Source organism: Lichenostomus cassidix, chromosome 4 (genome assembly GCF_008360975.1).
Source record: "Lichenostomus cassidix isolate B80296 chromosome 4, HeHo_3.0, whole genome shotgun sequence".
Taxonomy (NCBI): Eukaryota; Metazoa; Chordata; class Aves; order Passeriformes; family Meliphagidae; genus Lichenostomus; species Lichenostomus cassidix.
In genome coordinates, this window is record NC_139484.1 from 19,985,860 (window position 1) to 20,007,364 (window position 21,505).

The window sequence follows — 21,505 nt, forward strand, 5'->3', positions numbered from 1 at the left end:
TCTGACAAAATTCCTAAGAACATCTCCACACAAAGCACAGATAAGATGACCAAAATTAAGGTCTATAACAGAGTCTGCTGAATAACAATGACAGCAAACTGAGGTTACTCACTTCATAGCCAAATAAGCCGCTTTTCTGACTACACCAAGTCACATCATGTAGAAGAGCCAAATATTTAGGGCCAGATGGTCCAGTTAATTCCACACTTCATGGCAATCATTAGAAAGGCTAAGGACTTCAAAGGGTGTCACAGGAACTTACACTACTTGGCCAGACGCCACAGGACACAATGCTCTGGAAAGGAATAAATAGCAGAGCCTGATTGGAATGAGGTAACTGCCTTTGAAACAGAACTTTGCAGTGCTGTGTAAAGCCCACTGTGATGACCAGACTTCAGAAATGAGACTCCTCATCCCACAGAACTGAAGCCTGCCTAAGAAAACGACTGACGATATAGATCTGAGCATTTTCCATGTTTTCTATGCCTTCTCTCAGGTAAGAACAGAAATATTGGTAAAACAAAATAGCTGTAGGTAGCCACAAAGTCTGGCCTATGTTATGTAATCCGAAGACATTTAAGTTAACAAATCATGGCAGCTTCCTCAGCATGATCACTGCCTCTTCCCATTCTTTTCCAGAGAAGTAGGTGTTTAGCAGCTTACTGTAACTCAGAGGACGACAGAATGGTTTGTTTTGGAAGGGACATAATTACAGATTCAATCAGATTGGAAAAGACCTCTGAGATCATTAGGTCCATCAAGTCCTCTGAACAGTTCTGGTGGATGATATTTTCAGACTGTTCAGGAAAAGCCACAGAAGTTGATGTCTAGTAAAATGTGCCTAAGAAATTATACTGCTATGCATAACATACTTTTGCTTCCTGAGAGCAGATAAATAGAGTAGTAGAATAGTCAGAAATGTCTGCTGCCTGGAGAGGACTAAAAAATATGTCAGTCATCAGAGAACTGTCCTTGTCTCAAGCATATCTCAAGGCTGGGCTGGAACCAGATTCTATACAGATCCCAGAAATTTGATCCAGGTATGCAAAACAGAGATTGGTATAGAGATGGTAATTATATTCATACCATATGTCCACCGTCATCTGGTAAAGGCACAGCTGGGATTAATGGAGTTCTCTAACATTTATTCAAGTCCTGCTACTTGTCGATACCATTCTCAAAATACTGCCTTTCCTCAAAATTCTTGTGTGGTCAGTTTTCAGTTTTTCAAATCCCCAAGGAACTTGATTTGTTCCTCTTCTTATTTCTTAGCCTTTTTAATTCTCCAAGTATCCTACAGGCCATGGATTGGTCAAGGAATAATAGGCTGTGCAGTTAAAGAAACCAGTGGACCAAGGACAACACTCATCAAAGACTTGGATGGAGGTGGCCAAAGGCATCACAAAACTGAGGGTGGGCCTGTTCCACAACTAAGTCCTGCATAGCCTCAGTCTGCTCAATAATTCCTTTTAATTCATGCTTCCCCCATGGGGTGAGAAAGCTGGAGTAGGTGGCCTGCTGGTCCTCTGCCAAGCTTGTTTCCCCAGCTTCTATAAACGTCCAGACTTAACTAAGGGAAAACATACAGGCCAACTTACCAAGCCCTCTTCCCTCTGCACGGTTCCCCCACTGACCCTTCCTGTCCCATACCTCTAACATCAGTTTACTGCTCTTGGGCACAGTCTCACAGTCACTCTCATTACCCCACTTGTCCCTTGCATGGTCCCTCACATGTCCCTGATAAATCTGTTGCTATTTCCCAGTGTATCCCATCTCCCCTAACACATGCCTTCTGTGCCTCTGCTCCAACTGTCTGCTAAGCCAAAGGCCTGGATGAGCATGAGGGAATAATGGCTTTTATACTATAAAGTGGGCAAGCCTTGTTCCCAGTTTCAGAGCCATGGTTCTGATCTTCCTGGGTGGGCTAGTCATGACCCTGTCTTGACAAGAATTAAGGACTTTCCACATGGGTTGGGCCATATTTAGGCACACGGCATGAGGGAAATGAATCAAAACAGGGATGGGTGGAGGACAGAAGGCTAAGTTGGCAGAGGAGAGTCATATGAATGTGAGAAAAGCAACTTAGAAGGCCAGAGGACTTTGAAAATCTAATGCTGGAAGGCTATCTGAATTAGATGAATACTGCATCCTTGGGAAGTGGGATAAAGGAGGAGAAAAAAAGGCAAATTACTTAGACAGCAAGACTTAGCTACTGATCTTCACCTAACTAGCTAAATGAGAGAATCCTAACATTAATTTCAAAAATCGTTTCCAGGAAAACAAACTACTCACCCATCTATACCGAAAATATACTGAAACCTATACTGAAAATACAATATTGAAAAAAAATCTTATCTTTTAAAACATTATTGCAGCCTTGTCTCTTTACTTCACTCTCTAAGGTTCTTGGAAATTTGATGCTTAGAAGCAAGCTGCAATTTTCTGGGATAAATAAATACTATAATCTCCTTAAATCCATGAAGCTATATTCAATGTAGAAATTAACTATCTGTGATACCACTTATATTGCATTCATTTCAAGAAGTACTTCTATTATGACCAAGGAACTACTTTTAAAGCAAGTATCAATGAAAAACAATATCAAGTATCAGAAATCGGAATTTAAGAGAATTACACCATGTATTTGATCACGACACACTAACAGTACTGCATAACTTTTGTGATCATTAATAACCAAATAAAATAAACTTTTAAGTATTTTTTCAAACAGCAAGCCATATTATATTCCATATTTATCAAATATTTTGTTAATACATTAAGTTTCAAATAACTATATTTAATAATTTCACTGCTTTATGGATATTCAAAGATTTGTTTTCCTTGGTAAACTTGTCACTACTATTTTCCTTTAGACATTCAATTTGACTCATATTCAAATAGAAAACTGACCCATCTTGTATTAAAAACAGTTTTCAAAAGACAGGGTTTTTTTTTTTTAAAAAGACAGTTTTTCCATGGACTCATGAAAGAAATTGAGTAGGCCCACAGAGAAGAAATACTCCTTCCTCACTTGATGGTACGGTGTATAAACTTCAAAACTCAGCTTTCAGTTTCCTACAACATTTCCACTGATTATGCTGTACCCATTTACAACTTGTTAGTTCATATTTTATTTCTCCATCCTCTGTAGACCATGCTGTTGGTCACAATTCAGGCACAGTTTCACAGCTAGTTTCTTTCACAATCCATGTCCACGTTGCCACCAAAAGAGAAAGTTCTCCCTATTTCATTAAGCCCTTGGCCCCTCTTTTGTGCCAGTACTGGATTGCTTGGATCAGATGGATTGACTCTATTCTGCTGAAAACTATAAAAATTAATTAATTAGTTTTCAAGCAGATCAGCTTTTTGATCTAACCAATTGCACAGCTGCATGAATGTTGGTGCTAGCAGAAGAAAGGCATTGCCTGGAGTGGAAAAGTGGTAGGACAGTAGCAGAATAGACTTAAACTGATTTACACCAACTGTGAAAGTGCAGCCCTAAAATCACATGGAACTAAATGCAGCCCTAAAATCACAGTGAACATACTGATCACCGTCTTCAACAGCACAGCACTTTGAATACTAAATGGTCAATGAAATAGTTGTTGATCTGTCATGGTTAATATGTACAAACAATAAATTAATACATCACATTATCAATCAAGCTCTGAATCACCTGTTCATTAAAATGCATACTATTCTACATTGATCTTTACCTTAGGATCTTACTGAAAAAGGGAACTTTTAGATAAATTTTTGCCACTCATCTATTTTTTTATGTTTCATAAACACTAACATTTATAACTTGTTACTAAACCTTACCTAACGAAAATGAATGTACTGACATTTCATCACACAATGAAAATGTTAAATAAATTTTATCCTCATTTTATGTCAAGTCCCTTAAAAACAGTTGCTACTGTTACTATATACATACCAGCTACCTATTTTTGAAAAAAATGGAGATATATTATTTTGATCAATCCAGCAATAATTAATATATTCATGTACAAGTTTCATCTACTTCTTCACTGTTCTTGTGCTTTGTTTTATTTGTTCCTGTAATTTTTAGCCCTATTAAAGGTCCTAACAGATAAACACCTAAATGGGTGTTGCATACGTGAAACAAGAAAGATATACCAAGTAATGTAACCGCCTAGGACATAAAACATTAATTTTCTAGAAATGTACTATTAATATCTGTTGAAATTACTTTGTTTGTAAAAGAAAAAAAGTAGGTACAGACTTTCGTCTTTATCCATTTCATCTTCACTACATGATTCTAAACATGGAGTGTTTCCAGGGATTCCACCAATTTGAGACAGCCAATAATTTGAAGTCAGTCTTGCAAAATGCTATTGCAGACCTCTGCTAAAAAATCAATGATACTTTTCTCAAGGAATCATAAATAATAATGTCAGCATCTTCTAGGGAGAAATTTGTCCCAATATGCTGATGAGATTTAGAAATCACCAGCTTCCTTCCCTCAAATATCACATTCCTAGCTATTCCAGCAAAAACTTCGTCTTGCTTATTTCTCCCATAGACCCTCTAGAACAGGCTACCTAAAATTCTTAAAATCAGGAAACTACATTACTATAACATGTCCTTCCACTTTACCTTATTTCTGAACAGACCCTTAGAACCTGCACTGTTATCGACATATTGCAATCAGGACTTAAAAAAAAAGCCAAGCAAAAGAGAAACCCAAAAAACACAACCAGAAAAGAGTCAGGAAAGTCAAGTTTTCTGGATGTAGTTTTTCCATTTCACCTTAAAATGTCAGAAGTTATTTGTCACCTCTACTGGATTACCTCATAATGTTCAAAGTCCGCCAAGTGCTTTTCACTATTATTTCCATCAACCTTTCAGTGTGATGACTAATCTGCTGCAGAACTACATGATGTAACACAATGGTTAAAAATAGTAAGGAGTATCTTTGCTTTCTTTTATTGCCTGTCATTTCCGAAGTTCCTCACGCCCTCACGTAACTTTCTGTCCTTATAAAACAAAAATTTAAGGAGCTTTCTGTCTTTCAGTAACACACATCAGTCTGTTTGCTCATACTATATTATGTATATATGCATATATATATTAAAAATGCATATGTGTAATTATACACATCAAAAATAAATATATGGAGACTATGACTTTAAGCACTGAAAATTTGGAAAACATTGGAATAAGTGTTGTTGGCATAACCCCACTTAAAATGCTAAGAGTGACTGAGGCCTTACAAAAATCTCAGAAAAAAATGAATAATTCCACCTTTGAACAAGTATTTGAAATGTCTGTAATAAGTAGGGCTTGGGGCCATGCATGATAAGGGCAAAGCAATGTATTTAATAGCTGCTCATTAAGTGCATCCTGCATGAGGTAGGAATTCTGTGGAAAAATAGTGTAATCTCATAATTAAGTGTAAACACATGAGGGACCAAGTTTACTCCATCAAAACCTCCCAGGCTTTTTCTCATTCCTTATCCCTTATTGAAGCTCTGTTATCCCCACTGCCCACGCCTCTCTTGTTCTTGTCCCAATTAATTCAGTTTATTTATATATGTTTGCCTTTTCCCGGCCTACGTTTCACCAAGGCAACTTCTCCTCTGTGTTTCCATGGGGGTACAAAACAGAAAAAAGAAAAAGACACTGCCTGATTTGTTCCAATGACTGGACCTAGATCCAATCAAGTTTCAAACAGTGAAGGAATACACGTGCAAAAAGCAGGAATTAAGTTCAAGATCATTGCATCTAAAAAAGAACACAGCTGAAAACTTGATTTTGTCATAGGTGGAATTCTGGAACTTCAGTAATATACCATTCCATGAGCCTGTCCATGGCACAAAGTCATGCCTTAGGATGTGTTTGTCTGCTCCAAGCACTGTTGAATGAAACGCTGAAGGTCATGTAAATAAATATTTACATGGTGCGCACACAAAAGCTCAAATCAAGCTGCACAGGTCATGCTAATATATTAAGTCCTATGATTTGACTTCTGGACTTGACAACTGTAACAGTGTTCTTTTAATACCAGTTGTGTATGTGCCTGTGTTTGTACACAATATATTTTACAATAAAATCGAACTTGATCAATGCTCTTGTTCTAGAGGGGGTGTGATTCACTTGTCACACTGCTTTACACTACTTGTATTTCAGTGTAGTTATTTCTGATGTATATGAATCTGTCAGTAAATTATTGGTTCTTTTCACACACATGAGTACCCCCACACATAAATCAAGTTTTATACATGCAGTCATATAGGTTCAGGTACCTGCACACTCAAACATTAAAACAAAGAGAGCGTACAAAGCATTTCATGTCCATTACATTTTGTGTATGGCCATGTCTGACTGCATTTGTTCTACTGTGTTTTCAGGAAGATTATCTTACTAAGATCCTATTCAAGCTTGCTGCCAGAAAATTTCAGTTTAGCACTAATCTGAAAGCTAAACTAAGGCAATAAACTAAACTTACCCCTTAGTCCCGGAGAGGGTCCAACAAAAAAAGAACATAAGAGCTGCTTGTTCAGCTGTGGCACTCCTCTTTTAAAGCTATTGTATGACTGCCTCTATTTCAATGACACATGCTGCCTGTCAGAAGGTGATAGCCTCTATCATATTTATTAAAAGGCATTTTGGTACTAAGCAGTCGTAAGTAGCTAACTAAAGACTGTGACATAAATCATGTAGGACGTTATAAGACATGAAAAATGGTTCTCAAAGTAGTTAGCAATGAGTGACCCTACTATACAGTATTTTTAGCAACACAAAATGATCAGAAAAATATTGTCTTACAGGGCAGAAGCTTCAAAACTTTTGAATGTCTGAAGCCATCACTTTCAGCCATTGAATTTGATTTACCTCTCTCTGGTAACTGAAAAGGTATAGAATCCTGCAATCTAGAAGCTTTCTGATAGCTGTCATTTCAGGGACTCATGAGAATTGTTTCATCTAACAGTTTCTGCGTCTCATTAACTCTGGTTTTTTTAAGTGTTCCCAACTGCTGATCAAAATACACAATAAATTATACTTTGTTTTGGAAGTAAGTTTGTTTACTCCACCTTTTCTGAATGTAATCTTCTAATGCATCATTTTTTACACAGCAATAACATAACATTTAAGACTGGTATGCCCCTGCTAATTTACATTACAGAAAGGACTGTGCAAAAGACTGCAGTGCAGAGATGTCCAAGCTCACCTTAAGCCACCTACAAGAAGACCTCCTGCTGCATGGCTACAGCCAAACATATCAGCTTATTTAGTCTGGAAAACTTGCATGTTTCCCCAGCAAGATTTCCGCCAGTAGTTAAACTTGCTTATTTACACAGGTATTTGGGTACTTCTACATTGTGCTACATGTGCAGGTTACATTCACACATCTCTGGTCCTGCCTGAATTTAACATGACTTCTTGACTTGGCAGCACTTGTCATGTTGTTGCTACTATAAACTTGAAGAGTGTATTTGTTTTTCCCTTGGAGATAGCTAGTATGAAATCCTGATATCAGCCTAGCATGTAATGCTGACCACATACACAATTAAGGTTTATGAACACACTAAGGATTACTTTTCCCTTATTGTACCTAATACCAGTACATTATTGGGTTATTGTCATTAAAACTGGGGCACGTATCTCAATACTTTTTCTTTGAACAGTAAAATACAAGGGAATACAAAAATTTCAAGGAATAAAATACAATTAAAATATTTTATGGGGTTAAATATTAAATGTGACTGTGTTTATAAGAAAAGGTGAACAATTGCATTGTAAAGACAGGAAGAGTTGGGTTTGGCTACCTAAGAAAAGGCCAGGAGAAGAAGAGACCCTGCAGAAATTAGTGCAGGCCTTGAAATTAATAGAAACCGCCAGAATCAAATGGCTGTGAGATCAGTGGTGCTTATTTCTCTCTGCAAGGAGATAAACAGAAATGTTCAACACATATTCAAGTACAGAGATCAGATTTTCAAATGACACAGGAAGAAAATAGATGGGTCTAAGGAAAAAAAAGAGATTAAATCCAAGTGTACTGGCTATACTACCCAACAGTTTTCATGTTAAATTCCATTACTTATTCCTAAAGACTCCATTACCATTAGACTAAATAGCTCAACTTCTGTAAAACAGTGGGAAGCACCATCCTATCAATAACCTATCTTGTGGGTAAGAACTTGGAATTTCAAACCTGGATGAGAAATTACTTTGAATTATTGCTGCTGACAATTATTTTGCTTCATGCCATTTCTTGACATTGTATCTGGGTGGTAAATAGCTCCTTTCTTCTGAAATTTTGAAATCTCAAAAATATTTCTTTCCCACATTAAAATTAACCCCAGAAGTTTCAAAGTTTCCCCACATAAAAGCAGGGAAGACAGAGTCCAGAACAGCCAAAAGGCATCAGTTGTCAGTGTCTTTATTTTAATGTCAGTGCAGGGATTTGAAACTCAGTTTTCTGCAACCCAATCCCAGTGCTCCCTTTAATTTTCCTATTTTTCATTCATTTTTTTCTTTCTTCTTCATTCCTATTAAAGGTGTTCATGAAGCAGCATTTTCAGGGAAAGAAATACTATCCTTCCTTAACAGCTTTTGTAGAAACAGAGAGGAAAAGTAGCCAAGCATTATGCTCATTCTTACTACAAACAAAACCAGGTATGTGATGAAACATAACAATTTGCTTGATAGAAATATATTTGTTTACAGCAAGTTGAGAATACTAATTTAGTCAATTCTAAGGTGTGAGTGTAAGGATGCAAAACATTCTGTTGAATAAGATATTAAAATAAATCAACATACTATTAACAGCCATTCCAAATATTCCAGATTAAATTGGAAGTGGAGAGATCAGGCTAATATTATTAGCCAAAGAATTTTCACCACTCATATGAACTTAAATTATTTAAGCCAGTTTCAACATTTGAAGAACTTTCCTGCTCTCAAGGGAGATATTAAACATATACGTCAGTAATTCACAGATTGCTGCTGCTGCTACTCACCAGAATCTGGCTTTAATTCCATCCAGTTAAAATCTCTCTTCAAATTAAGACTGTTTAATTCACTAAAAACATATCAAAATCAAACAGAAACTGAATAAACTTACTAATGAAAGACAATTTAAAATGATATCTTTCCTTTAGGACCTGAGAAAGGGAGGTGCCTGATTACCCAAATTATCTGGAGAGTGAGCTGTGATCTAATTTACGTGGTAGTTATGAGCACATAGTTTTCTAATTACTTCCTGTGAAATGTGCACACTGAGGTGACTGAACCTGGAGTCCACAGAGCAAAGAATATGACACTACAGGGAAAAGGAATAGTCCAAGCCAAAGGAGGTTACAATATAAACATTTGGATGCAATTTGTATGGGTGTGAGGAAAAAACCTGGGTCATACTGTGGCAAACAGTACAGTAATTTTCGTTTCCCACCCTTCATACATTTTACGGCTACTGCAATGCTGCTCTGTTCCCAGAAGAAACAGAGGATGAGGTAGTGGTCTTGACAATTCAGCCTGCCTTAGGCAGGGCTCTTGTTTGTTGTCTCTTCTTTAATGACAGTGTGGTTTCAGAATGGCCAGCCGAAGATGTTAGATTGTTAATTTGTCCTTTCATTCTCCCCAGCTATTAATCAGATAGGCAAGGGCTTGCTCTTCTGTTCCCCCTGAAATTCTCCTGTACTATTCCTCAATAAACCTGGCTATCAAAGATAGCTTTCAGAGCAGTTGCCCGCCATGGAAGGGATTAACAAATCATTTAAGTGCTACATGGCTACTTGAGGAAAGAGGGGCTCTATACTCAAGATCTAACACATTCTCTGCAGATACTGAGGCTGACCACACTATGAATTGCCAAAGAGTTTTCAAGGAATGCAAAGTGGTCCCATTGCTATGTAAGAATTCATTTACAGTTGTATTTATTGAACAGCAGGGTAAGTCATTCCTTTTTGATTTCTTTCCTAAAATGAGACCAAGTGTCAGCTAGGCTTTAGCTTGTCTGACAACCTCTATTTCATGCACACTGTCAGATACACATGTTAAAAACTCTTAGTGACAAGTTTAGTTCCCCCAAAAAGTGGGTTTTTTTCCTAAGAAGTCCTGTTCTACAGATGAATCTGGAACTTTCTGTGATGTTAGGCAAATAATGCTGTCTCTGGGAATCTTCTAAACATGTGTGTGGTTCCACACGTTGATTTAATGGATTTCACCCCATTTCTCTAAAAGAACCAATAAAGTAGCTTAAGTGTACACTTCTGCCTGTGTTAAAAAATTCTTACAGCTGTTTCACTGAGAAGGTCTTCAATCTTCCTCTCTGAAGAAAGGACTTAAAATTTGGCAGGATCCTTTTCACTGTCACTATGCAGTCTCACCCTGTGCAGACATGCTCTAAACTTCTGAGAAAAATCAGGAGTTTGCACGTGCTTGATGAAAGCTTGCTAGAGGGTATCAAGAAACAGTCTTTACAGAGCCTGTTTTCACATTTTGTCTTCCAGACTGAACAGAGCTTTTCCTTGCAACAGCTCCTCATGGCTGCCAGAAACAATTATGGCACTGGGCACTGGAACAGAAAAGAGGCAAACAGTCTTCCTGTGTTCTCAATGTTCTTGTTATACACACAGCTCAGAAAAAGAATCACTTGGATTGGAAGATGCAGTGCTCATAAAAAAAAGTGAGTGAAAAGTATATGGGGAGACTTGACAGGAGAAAAGCAGAAGGGGCAAACTGCTGGGAAAAGTGTGAAAAATATTAATTAGTACTACTAATTCCAACTTAGTACTACTAAGTATAACTACTTCCCACAAGAACCTGGAACAGGACACACAGTTCCCAATTTTTAAGATTCCTCTGCTGTAGGTATCCTGTTGGGAAAGTCACTGCTGAACTGCATGAGTCTTCTCCACACTGTGGTCAACCTACAAAGGAGATGACAGCTTACGACCGTTGCCAAATACTTCATTTGAAGACATGCAAAAGCCTCTGCTACAGGTCAGTAAAATCTCTATTTAATACCAAGATTGCAGCCTGTGTAGCTCCACCTAAGAAAAATTCTGGTTTTCGGGAAGGTCTTATTTCCTTTACTGCATTTTACCTTGTCAGATAGGATGGTACATAAAAGTTTAGATAAAATATGACACATTCTGCAAAGTCTTACTCAAAATTTAAAACAGATCAGTATTAAGTTCACCTGTACAATTGCCTCCTGTGTGCATAAAGACTTTTTTTTTTTAAATGAATATATTCGGGATCCCTGCTTCATTCAATAATCAGTAAGTGTTGTGTTTGGGGAACAATTAAGACTTAGGCCTTGAATAAGGACATTGCCATTAGACTTCTGCCTCATTTGCTCCAAAAGGCAGACAGTATCCTGGAACGAAGCAAAATCAAAGATTGGTCTTCTCTTCTGAATGTGAATTTAAAAGTCTCTGTTGAGCTGAATAGGAGCAGATCCTGAGGGAAGGAACAACAGCCTCGCCCTTGAGGGAGCAGACTATGTCAGGAGAAAGGTGAGGCAAAAGAGAGCGAGGTCTCACTCATGCAATGGAAGACTGCTCTGTTGGAACTGTTCTGCCTCTGAAACCTGCCAGAAGACCTGAATTCTTACAACAGTGACCTAAGTCAAGAAGATCTCTGCTTTTCACACTTCAAGCTTTATAAGCACCTCAAAACCATATAAGCAATCAGGCCTAAGGTCTCCTTCATTCTGAGGAATGGGCATTTTTGACAAAACAGGATTTGCTCTCACAACAACACAACAGTGTTTTAAGTATACAGCTATTTCTGTGGGAGCATAGAAAGCAGCTCATTTCATAAAATAAATTATTTCTTGCTTGCAGGAAGCTCATTTAATATAGCAGCAATTGCATAGAAAATCTCACATGGAAATTAGTTACTCAAGGCAGGGTTCGGCTAGAGGTCACAAACAAAGCAAAAGGGGAAAACATTGATTATGCAACCACAAAGCTATGCTGTGCTGTCAGCTCAACGGAGGTATATTTAACTGGAGCAACACAGCTCCATATACGGATAGACAAGCTTGCCTGAACGACAGACACTGTGCCTTCTGGGACAAAATACCCTACTGGCCAACAGGACTAGTACGATAAAGGATTCCTGAATTAATTAAAATAAAGTGATTGCCCAGAATTTGTTGATATTTCTGTAAATAACAGGTGCATGCTAGGAACGAGGATGTAGAGCTACAGGAACCCAAAAGGACAGGACTGAAACATCCCCAGCTTCCATGTCAGTTCCGAAGTAGCCAGGAGGAGTCTCTGCTTTTCTGCATGTTTAGTTGGGAAGCAGATGAATCCTTTATAATTGCCATTATAATCTGTTGCACCAGAACACAAAACTAGCAAATGTTTTACTTACACCTTGAATAACTTTGGAGACACAGAATTGACTCCAATTCTGTCTTTTTTGCAGTGCTGCAATTCATGTCATTTCATCACAGAATTTAACTTGAAAAGCACATCCAGCAACCCATTGAGTAACCTACATGACTCAGACTGGAGAAAATATTACAAAGAGTCCTAAATTCCCAGGATATTAAACTTATGAAGGACTGTCTTCATGTCTGAGGATCAGATTCTTAAGGTCCAGTCTGTGTAAATGTTTCTTGCATGGCTCTTGGCTCAACAGAGGGACCACAAAGATTGTATACTATGGAGCCACTCAACATAATCTGAAGAGAATATTTCCTTCAGTGTAGCTGCAAAATACCATAAATAGGCATTCCCTCTGCTTCCTTACAAAGAACAAAATCTCAGACTTGGCTCAGTAAGACATCTGCTTCACTTGGGGGAGAGAATCCCCTTCATTTCTTTCCTACAACTATGACTATGTAATAGAATCAATATTTTTTTTTAAAGGATGAGTCTACATTGCGCTCATTTTCTCTGACTTCATTATCTGTTAAAAAAGTTTACAACACTATGCTGGAGAAACTTTTTCACTCCCTAAATGCCCTCAAAGAAAAGTTAATGCACAGCAAGGAAAGGGACAGAATAACATGGAAATCAAAGGGCTATTATAACCACTCTCAGTCCTACCTGCCCCAAACACTTCATGGCTTAGAAGCCAAGGAAAGTTTCTCCCTTTTCTGTCAAGTGTCTATTGACTTTAACAGATTAACTTGTCATGAAAATTATTTAGTTATATGCATTATAGTAATAAGGGATATACATGCATGGTTCACTCTGATACTGAGACAACTGATGCCTACTGCAACTGGCAAGATTGGAGATTCAGTGCCCACAGCTATTCAAAGTACAGTGTTGCCTGTTTTTTCTGCCTTACTGTCTCTAAATTGCTATAAAAATTAATAATTCACATGTCAAAATAACACTTCTGTAATGAACTTGTAACATGCAATCTAGTCCCAGATAAAATGTTCCTTTGTTTTTTAATAAAGAAAGCATTTTCATCTATTTTATTTTCCTTCAGACAACAGTTGAAAACAATTAGCATATAAAACATTTCTTGCTCTTCATTCTTTATGTGCATACACCACAGACACAGTGAAGATATTTAATAGTATTGGTGCTAGTAGAGACCCTTGAGGGACACTACTCATTGCTGGTTTCCATTTGGACATTGAGCCATTGAGTGACTCTTACCTGTCTAATAGTCCTTCCATCAAATCAATGTGTCTCACAATTTAGAGGCAAGAATGTTGCAGAAGTCCAGATAGATGGCATCAATAGCTCTTCCCTTGTTCACTGATGCAGTTTATCCATCCTTGAAGGCTGCAGGATCAGTGGCCCTTGGGGAATACTTGCCCTTGGTGAAGCCATGCTGGCCAACCCTAATCTAATTTCTGTACAATGTTGCACACCTTGTTGAAGTCTTAGTTAAGGATAGGTTTCTGTCATTTTAACTCAACAAAACTCAGGGCACTCAGGTGTATGATACCATTTTCTAGCATAAGACTTCCAGGAAATGTGGCTTTTAAGCAGAAAAAACCTTCCAGCAACAAAGCTTATGCTATCTGATTGTTGTAAATAATGTGAGCAACTACAGAAGCTTTGTTGCATTTCAGCAAGCAGTATGCTGTTATAATACACACCACCCAATCATAATCTTTGGGAGCCAATGAGGGTTGACTAGGATTTTGGAAATGCTGACAAAGCTACGAAAACTATCTTTTATTTTGGAAATTCAGTCCTTGCACATATTGCAATTAAAAAGCTTATGATTCTTTTATAGGACTGTACCCCAGCAATGCCACTGACTGACTATATTCTGCCTGTGGTTCTGATTTCATTAAATCAGGGTAACAACTCTGAGAATAAATTTCAGCTAGAAAACATGAATACAAATAGAAAGATCTAGACAAAACCTTTGTATCACAGTAAGATGCAAAAATTTTGACAAACCACTGTTCAATGGGTAACTATGACCTAAATTCCTCTAGCTGAATACTTTCTGCAGGCCAAACAAGGAAGAATTTACCAGTATGAAATATACCCTTTTTCAAACCCCCTGGCTTCCTAGGACTTCATTGTCTTATCCATAAAGTTTTGCACCCTCTTGAAATTACTTTAATTAATAGTGTGTGTCTGGTACCCAGTAAACTGGTTCTGCTGCCATTTCCACTGCTCCTGTTCTTTCCATCGTGTGTAACAGAATTATCACTGCTTGTTGTCAGTTCTGTGCTACTTTTTCCGGTTTTCAACCAGCTCCAAAGACTTGTTGCAAGTCTGTATAACCTCTGATTCACCATCTTTTCATACATCATGTGTAGTTTCCTCATCTTATCCTAGCCTCACATCCTCCAGTGCCTTAGCCTCCATTTCTTTCTCCATGATTATTTCTAAAGACATGAACCCTACAACTGTTCACTGAATATACTTAATAACTATAACCATGTTTTGCCTCACTTTATCTATTTTTAAGTATTCTGTCACATAGTCCTTCTACAATATGGTTGATTGTAATCCTTAAGTAAAATGCAGTTTCACTAATGAATAGTTACCCATAAGTAATCAGTGGTTTTGTTGCTGTTCCTGTTAGATGCTTCAATTCAGTTATTTATTCCTGAACAGAACTTTTCTTTCAAAGTTGGCATATGTCTAAATTACTTCAGCTGTTGTCTTCCCTTCCTCTTTTCTGTCACCATCAGTCATGCCCCAAATGCAAGACAACATTAGGGAAGGCAAAGGAAAACCAAGAGGGGTGTAGGACAGTGCAGCAACATGAAGAGAGCAGAAACAGAAGGGAAACATCAGACTGAAGGATATGGGAAGAAAACTGAGGAGGGGGTGAACACCAAAGGAAGATGAGGTGAATCAATGTGAAAAAGAGAGCTGAGCATGAAAGGAGAAAAGAATGCAAAGAAAATAAAGACTTGAGGAAAACACTATAGCCATAGATAGCATAAAGATTAGACAATAGGAAAGAACAGGCAAAGAGGAGACAGAAAACAAAGGAGCTTAATCAAGACCAAAAAAATAAAAGCCCTAAGGAGATGATCTGTATCAGAAATAAGGGGTGTTTTTAACCAAAATTGGAGATGCCTTGTATAATTGGGAACACTACAGACCAGAGTAGGACAATAAACAGAATAAATATTTTAAAATAAATGAGGACAGAGTGACTGGAGCAGTTGTTCTGCTGTATACCCTAAACAGGAAAATTGTACGTTATGAACATTAATCTGGTGCTTCTCTACAAGTGAAAAGGAAAGCAAAATGCTAAAAGAAATTAGTATAAAATTAAGATGTGATATTATGATGGGGTTTTTCTGCTATATGCTCTTTGATACCTCTATGTGCTACAGTATACTGAGTAAGGATAATAAAACCAGCAGAGCTCTGCTGTCATCACATGGTAACTGCATGATACACAGTATCAGCAAATGTACATTTTACGTTGGGGTATATTGCTTATTTCAGCCTTTAGCCAAGCTGTAGTCTGCCCCATTCTTGCTCAACATTACAAATATTTTTAATGGAAATGGAATACACATCAAAAGATGTGATATTATTGTTTAATGAGGCACTGGTTAGACCTCATGCTTAGTTGGGCTCATTTTGCTACAAAAAGGCTATTATTGTACAACATAATGGAGTACATGGGATCAGTTCAGCTTTTGAGATTATTTCTTATGAGAAATTGCATGTTGGCAGATGCACTGATTTCAAGTGAGGCACCCATCTACATCAGAAGGTACAGGATTCTCCAACAAAAAGAAACCTGCAAAGTAACTGAATGAAATCCTTTGAAATTATACTGTCAGTTTGGCAAAATATACTTGTTTCTTACAGTGTTTTCAATGCACAGTGCTTGGTTGTTATCATCACGCTCATCTTGCCTAAGAAAAAAAGACAGAGGGTACTTGGCAGATGCAAAGCCTGAAATAATACCATGAATTGGTAACATCCGCTTTGTTGAAGTTGGTATTAAATTTCTAAATGGCTCTTACTGTTCTGGGGCTTAAGTGCAGTTTTCCTGTCAGTTTGTCTATCAGTTTATCAATCTAACCACTACAAGTGACAGTGGCCTAGCTCTTTTAGGGACAGGTGCTAGCTCCCACTTGTAGCCTCCTCATTGAAGATTGTTTTGACAGGACAACTAGCCCCTCCAGAAAAGTGGCTGTGCTAGGGAAAAGGAATGCCCAGCGCCTATCTCCTTTTCCAGGTGGACACGGCACAACAGTTGGGCTTCAAGCATGGTTATGTATCTGAGCAATAGATAAGATGTGCTTGTGAGGGCAGTGCTTGCCCTTACAGGCACTTCCTAGCTCCTCCTTGGCAAATGCAGCAGGCCAGATGGAACTGTTCCTTGGGCTGCCAGTTGGACCACCCTGGTTTGTACCAAACAGGATTTTAAAAAACCCAAGGGGATGGAAAAAGTCTGAAAATTAGCAACTAAAAATAAACAGGAAATGAAAGCAGAACTGTTTCACATGAAGTGCCATAAGTAAATGAAACAGAATTGTCCAGTTGGAATTATCAAAATTATGAATTCAAGTGAAAACATTGTGAATAGTGAAAATAATGCCAGGGCAGAAGAGAAAGGAAGCGCTATATTTCAACTAAAATACTAAACAACCACAGCTACAACAATGCTATCAACTAGACCCACACCTGGTTATCTTCAGTGTGAGGTAAAGAAATGTGTGCAGAAGTATGGGATTTTGAAGGTCTGAAACTTGTTAACTTTAGTAAGTTTCCTGTAACCTCCTTTGGAATTCCTTATTTGTCAGCATAGTCTGTTGCTTGAAAATTCTTTTCTGTTAAGTAACAGCTTTGAAATATTAAGGCTCAGGCCAAGTACATAATGGAAGCTTGTATTCTATGATTTGTAAACATGAGCAATTAGATAGGAGAAAGTTACTGCATAATAACAACAAGAATACTTCACTAGTTATCCAGGATCAGCTAAGATTTAACGCAGATTTTTTTTTCCAGATGAAGGTTAGATACTGTCAGTCTGTGAGGACACATCATTTTTAAAAGACATTATTTAATGGAAATACAGTGCTAAAGAGAAATAGCACCACCTACTATTTGATAGTACTGGTTAAAGCTCAGCAAATCAGAAGAATCTCCCAAAAAATACAAGGCACAATCCTCTATTGCCAAGACAAAAACTTAATGATTTACACAGGACCTTTTCCTTCTGTAGGTTCTGGTACTGCAAAGAGCTACAAAATTTCTTTCTGACTATTTGATTTAACAGTCACGTCAACAAAATGCAACACAGAAAGCAAAGCATAAACAGATATTATTTACACAATGTATCATCTATACCAATATTGAGATACTCAGTAAAATACTTCAATATGCAAATCCTTTTGGTATTTCAGTCATCTGAGACCTTGAGACACTAAAGGCTGTGTTCTGTAATTTTGGAGTTTTACACAAATGCAGGCACTGGAGCACTTTCATCATCTAAACATTTCCCCAAGAAATTTAAACACAGTGAAGCACAATCAAGCCTTATCAGATAGCTTATTAAGTAGAACTTGCTGGGATACTTGAACTGTTAACCAAAACAACACAAGCAGCCTGTGTTTGTGCAGCAGGCCAGGAGCCTTGAAAAGTCTTGCTCTTCTGCAAGGTGAATTCCACTGAATAACACTTGGTTCTGGGGGGAAACGGGGAGCTGCGGAGGGAAACAACAAAACAACAACCAAAAAGAGATACTCCTTTCCTGCAGGACATATGGAACGTGAAACATTCAGGACAGCAAAAAGAAGTATCACTTCAGAGTCCTGGAATTTGGTGAGCTTTCCCTACAGTTAAGGCCAGCAACACAGGCAGAATCTCAGGTGTTTCCATACCATGCCTAAGTCAACATTTTTTGAGGCGGCTGTCTCTGAAGTGCCACCAAAGGAAGGATCTCTCAGTGGCTGCCCTTGTCTACCAAATCTCTTAAGTTAACAGGTGAAACAGCACAAGGCTTCTTTTTTATTATTTTTACTTTTTTAAGTCCCGTGGCTACAAGTGCAATCTTTCTCTGGTTCACTCTGCCTTATGAGCGCCAACAGTATTTCTATATTTGGAATTTAAAGTCATGGGTAGAAGACTAATTCAATACATCAGAAGCTGGCTAACAAAGAGGACATCATAAGACCATTTAGGAGATTGGAAGGAAATTGCATCCTGCTTTAGTTGGCAGGCCACCTTCCTTTCTTTTGCTATCAAAGTGCCACTACACTTTAATATTCCAAAGTGATAGTGCACAAAGATGGAGCACAAGGCATTTTGTTGCTGTTTTGTGGGTATGGTTTTTTGCCTCTCAAAGAAAATAACACAGAAGGGTCTTTACAGAAAGACCCCAGGGCAGATTTTTAGTTAGAAATTATTGAAACTGAAATCAACAGAAACTGATTGATTGACAATTTCGAACACTTGATGGGCCTCCTCTTCTCTTTTACAACTGGGACTTGAACGTGGCCATAAAAGGATCACAGAAAGTCCCAGCACAGAATTTCCATGCCTCAGACATCAAGGACAAAAATCTGACATCTGCTATATGTTTTAATGAAGCTTTTTCTTCTTTAATTCTTAGAGCACAGACACTTCAAAAGCTATGAATTTTTCGAATTTTCAGTAGCTTAAGAATTTTCAGTCTCTTAGAGACTAATGGCCTATGTTTTCCTTTCACAAATTTAAAATTTATATTAAGAACTAAACAACAAATAAGTAAATGAATCAACCTATCATTTTAACATTTTCCTTTTTTTCTAATAAGATGAAATCTGTACTAATTTACTTAGAACTATTCATAAGACAAAACAGGAAATCACCATTCAGAATATTTTCTATAGCTCAGAGTTCACACCAGAGTTCAACAAGTCTCAATTACTGCCCAGAGATGTTTAATTTAATAATAGAAGGAAGCATGCATTTTCTCCATATAGAACAGTACCCTAATAAATGCCCCTTCTACAATCTCCATATTTCCTCAGTTTATTTAAAATTTACTCTGTTACTCCGTAGACTACTGTAATATGAATTAAATGACAAAATCAAATGCAGATTGCCACTGTGCTGGGCAACATGCAAATGCATTTAAAATGCAAATGGAAAATTAATTTTCAACAGGCTTAAAACAAAAGACTAGAGTTATATTGAACTTACATAATAAAGATTTTTAAAATAACTGTATTCAGCTTTCTGTTTCATTATGTGTCTTTTTCCAGTACCAGCACTGTAGTACGTATATTTCCAAAAACAGGTGATTCAGACACTGTTTTACCTATGACACCATGTGAAAATAAAATTAATTTTAATGCACATTGTACCAAAACATCAATACAGGTCCTGAAAATAGCGTTCTGTAGCAATACTCATATTTTTTAGTGTCAACTAAAGTGTTCAATGAAAACTAATTACCCATTCTCAGTATGAAGCATTGATGGAGTTGGCGGTGGAATCACACTTGGGTTGCAGCACTCCTCACCATCTCAGCCAAAATCCACACAGCCAAGGGTGTTGGCTACCTGTAAAACAGTGATTTCATCACTTCCAATTGTCTCCTTTCTACAGATATGTAAACAAATCAGAGCATCAACCAATACAGCTCTTTGGAAAGCTGCATTTCCACAAACAAAGCAAATTCAAGAAATTGCATCTCCACAGTATTTTACATTTTATTTTGAAAATATAAAACTGTAACTACGAAAAAGAAGGAATCTTTGTCATTCATTTGAACAGGAATATTTGAGTATTCACGTGCTTCTGACATATATTGATGCAACAGATCCTCAGCTCTTTTCCATCAGGACAATAATAAATATTCTAACATGTTTATAAATATGCAGAATCATAAAGCCTCTTTTAAACCTCTGTGACAAAGCACAAGATCTCTCAATTTTTGTTGCTTTATGTTGAAACAGTTACTTGGAGCCCTTGACACCAATGAAAAATATATGTTTATCACGTATAATCATTTAATAACACTAACTCCAGTGATACAGTTCTTTCCTGTTTTGTAGATTGCCATACACAATGACTGTATCTTACATGCCAAATGAAGCAATGAACACTATTCTCATTTAAACACTGCAGAAAGTTACAGCACAGCCTGCCTAAATAATTGTCTGGGAAGAGAGGTTTGGGAGTGGAAGAAAAATTTCCTATTATAAACAGTACGTAGCACTTAAGAAGTGCTTTGCATTTCCACAAGGCTCCTCAAACAAGTATGTAAGGATTGTGGGCATTGTACAAGTAAGGTCTCCAAAATGGGCATCTTTCTCTAAGAAAGATTAAAAAATAAATGTTTTCTCAAGTAAGAATCAGAATACACTGCAATGGTTCTGTTTCAGAGCTAAGCAGAAACGATGGCTTCCTCAATTGCTCAAAAGTTAAGTGGTAAATGAAACAATTTTATTGTCCCATCAATGCATGACTAAAAATATTCCATATTAATGTAACATTAATGAAAATAAAAATAAATATAAGTATGTAAGGAAACAAATACTGTATATGCTAGCCAACATCTTTGCATTCATAAGAAATAAAGTATCAGCTGAAATTCAGGTCCAGGAGAGAAGGATCTACACAGTAAGGGGAGGATCAAGAGAGAACAATGGGTGATGACTTTCTGCTGACAAAGGACAGATTTATGTTGGATATTGGGAAGAAATTCTTTACTGTGAGAGTGGTGAGGCACTAGCACAGGTTGCCCAGAGAAGCTGTGGCTGCCCCATCCCTGGAAGTGCTCAAGGCCAGGATGGATGAGGCTCTCAGCGACCTGGTCTAGTGAAAGGTGTCCCTGCCCATGGCAGGGGGGTTGGAACTGGATGACCTTTAAGTCTTTCCCAACCCAAACAATTCCATGATTCTATGGTATGAAATTCATGCAAACCTGTTGAACAGGCTCTGGATCAAGCCACAACAGACAGGATAAAGCATATTTGAAGGAACCTTGATTTCCTCATTCACTTTTCCATCTCTATTTTCTCATTAAATGCTGTTCTTTTCTTTTTTTCTTTAGTATTTTTTCAGTACTAGTCTCATTTTATTTTTATTCATAAATTCTAATGTTCTTCAAATAAAAGATATTT

General features: G+C 37.5%; 1 protein-coding gene across 1 annotated transcript in view; it reads right to left on the reverse strand.

Moving 5' to 3' along the window:
• LOC146437984 (uncharacterized) overlaps positions 1–19,944 on the reverse strand; it is a 137,044-nt gene extending 117,100 nt beyond the window's left edge. The window contains exon 1 of the mRNA XM_085058152.1: positions 19,833–19,944. The gene's annotated coding sequence lies outside the window, so the exon portion shown is untranslated. The remainder of the gene's footprint in view (positions 1–19,832) is intronic.
• Positions 19,945–21,505: the final 1,561 nt, after the last annotated feature.